The sequence below is a fragment of the Tupaia chinensis genome, unplaced genomic scaffold (assembly GCF_000334495.1).
Source record: "Tupaia chinensis unplaced genomic scaffold, TupChi_1.0 Scaffold000688_1, whole genome shotgun sequence".
Classification (NCBI taxonomy): domain Eukaryota; kingdom Metazoa; phylum Chordata; class Mammalia; order Scandentia; family Tupaiidae; genus Tupaia; species Tupaia belangeri.
In genome coordinates, this window is record NW_006160211.1 from 5152431 (window position 1) to 5155492 (window position 3062).

Here is a 3062-nt window from a genome sequence, read left to right on the forward strand (position 1 = left end):
CAAACTGGGCAAGTGAATATACCCTAAGGAAAATCTCGGAATTTCCCAAAATATAAATAAAGTGAACATTTTTTAAGTGTTAAGATGAAGAAAATAAATATACTGAGAGGGGCCAGCAGATGGCATGTTTGTTAAGGTGCTGAACTCCCACATGGCTGACTGGACTTCAAGTCCCAGATCCAGTGGCCGGAAATTCACACTAGGTTTGTGTGTTTGTATGCCCAAAATTTCAAGAGGAGAACGGAGGACAAGAGACTGTTGCACAGCCATCACCTCTAGGGGATGATTTCTCACTTTCCTTCTTTGTCTCTCTCTTGTGAGCACAAGTATTCGATGGCAAAAACATAAAATTAATTAATTAATAAAAATATAGCAATGCCTTTATATAAAGAAACAATTTCCTCTTATAATGTTTCCTTTTAATGCTCAAGCTACTGCTGAAGAAGTCCCCACCAGTGGTGGTCCCAGAATTTCTATAAAGAAGAGATTTATGAGACACTACTGGATATTAGGAAATTGAGGACACCAAGACTATATTAATCAGGGTTCTCCAAAGAAACAGAACCAATAAAATGGATGGAAAGAAACAAAGAAAAATAGATTGGTTTATTTATTATAAAGAACTGGTTCACATAATTAGAGGTCAGCAAGCTCAAAATCTGCAGTTTGAAGCAAGCAAAAAAGAGTTCTCCTTTGCTTAGGGAAGGACTGGCCTTTTGTTCTATTCAGGCCTTCAGCTGATTGGATAATGCCCACCTACATTAGGGAGGGCAATTTGCATTACTCAATCTGCTGATTTAAATGTAAATCTCATCCAAAATATCCACATAAAATACCCAGAACAATGTGTGACCAAATAACTGGACACTCTGTACCCAGTCAAATTAATACATAAAATTAACCATTACAAAGACTACCTAGCACCCCACAGAATTTACTTAGTATAGGTATCAGAAGTATGAAGAGTTGGAGAGTGAATTAATGAAGATTATGATGAAACTAATAACACCTATACACACTCCATTCCACAGCCCCAAACCTGTTGGCTGTCCACCCAGCATCCATTTCTCTTTCCTTTTTTCCTGACAGATCCTGATTTTGATCAGTTAACATTGATCTTCCACACTGACATATTCCTTCCAGAAACATGGTCCAGGACTGAGCCCAACTGGTCTAAGATAGTCCCACAGGTCTTTACAAGAATGTTTCAGCAATAAGCACATAACAAAACTCTGGCCAGTAAGATGAGGAAAAGTCTGCCGGGGGATTATAGACAGTCCTTCTTCCCTCCCAAGGACAATTTCTTCGCCTGCGAACACTGGCTCCAGTGGATGTGACTCCTGGAACTGCTGCAGCCTGAGGATATAGCCAACCAAGAGACAGACTGAGGACAGAGAAGAAAAGAACCTGTATTCTTGATGACAAGCCCCTGAAACAACACACCCAAGAGACCCCTCCGCACACACACACATACCTCTGAGCTTTTTATAATGTGAAGAAATAAATCTTAGATTTCTTTTTTTTTTTTTTTTTTTTTTTTTTTTTTTTTTTTTTGGAGAGGTTTTCGCACAGAAGAGTGTGTACACTCAACAGAAAGACAGAGACAGAGAGACAGAAAGTGAGAAATCACCCCCCAGGGGGGATGGCCACACCACAATCCCTTCTCCTTCATTCTCTTCTTGGGACCCTGGGCACGCACACACACACACGCCTGGAGTGAGTTTAAGCCACTGGGTCTGGGACTAGAACTGCGGTCAACTACATGGGAGTCCAGCAACATAACCATGCTGGCCTTTTGTTCTATTCAGGCCTTCAGCTGATTGGATAATGCCCACCTACATTACGCTAACTACTGGTCCCATAAATCTTAGTTTTTAAGCCAGTTGACTCAGGCTTTCTGATGCTTATTGCCAAAATCAACCCAATGTACATACCACCATCTCTTTGACATAAATATTAGCTTAAAGGACAAAGTAGCTTCAAGGTGTCCATGTAGAATTCAAAGACGGCAGTCATGGGTCCACATCTTATGCAAGATTTAAAACTACTCAGTCAGAGAAGTCTACAGAAGGATATAACACTGCATTTTCATGGTATACCTATCTTGGTTAAATTTGCCAGAGAGGCTCTCCTACTTAGAGTGTTTCAAAACTTCAAGAATAAAATACAGTCTTTTTGTTACAGAAATAGAAACTTATTTATGCCGTAAGTTCCAAGTTGAAATATTCCCTCATCTTTTTCTTTTTTAGATGTTTATTTCTTACGTGCTTCAGATCTACTTAGAGGAAATACAAAAGGTAATACAGAAAATTACAAGCTGTGAGAGCAGTGTGCTCCTGCATGAAAAGAAAATCAATGCAATTGGGAGTAACTGGTGTTTAATATTTATATATTTATATTTATATTCATATATACAAATATATTTATTTATTTATTTATATTCATATAAAAATATATACTTATTTATATATATTTATATATTTATATTTATATATATTTTATGTATATACTGAGTATATATATATACTTATATATATAACTTGTGGTACAGTTAGTAGCAAACTGATCTGTAGCACTGGAAGCCAGATGGCCAACTGAAGGTTCTCATCCCCTGGACAGCTCGAAAACACAGCTGAGGCAAGCATATGTACCCATGATCATAATGAGCTGGATGGCCGGGAAAAGGGGAATGCAGTGTGATGAGACTCTATCAAGGATACTTTCTTTCTCTCTGACTCTCTTGCCCTCTCTCTGCCTTTCTTGCTCTCTCTCATGCACACACATAAGCTTTCTTTTATAAAGAGAACAAATAAACTGGGGAAAATCTGCTTTAAAAAATACTGAATGATTTACGAGTTTTGTATTTCCACATATGTGACTTCCCCTGTTCAGCTTAGGATATTCACCTGCTATTGTGGTGAAGTAGGATTGTTTTGGCAGAAAAGTAAAGAGAAAGAATTAATATCTTAATTTTAACTTTCTGAAGGCAGTAGGTTTGCAAATCTTGTTTCATTAAGAGAGGATTTTTAAATTAATGGCTGCTGAATACACACCAGGCATGT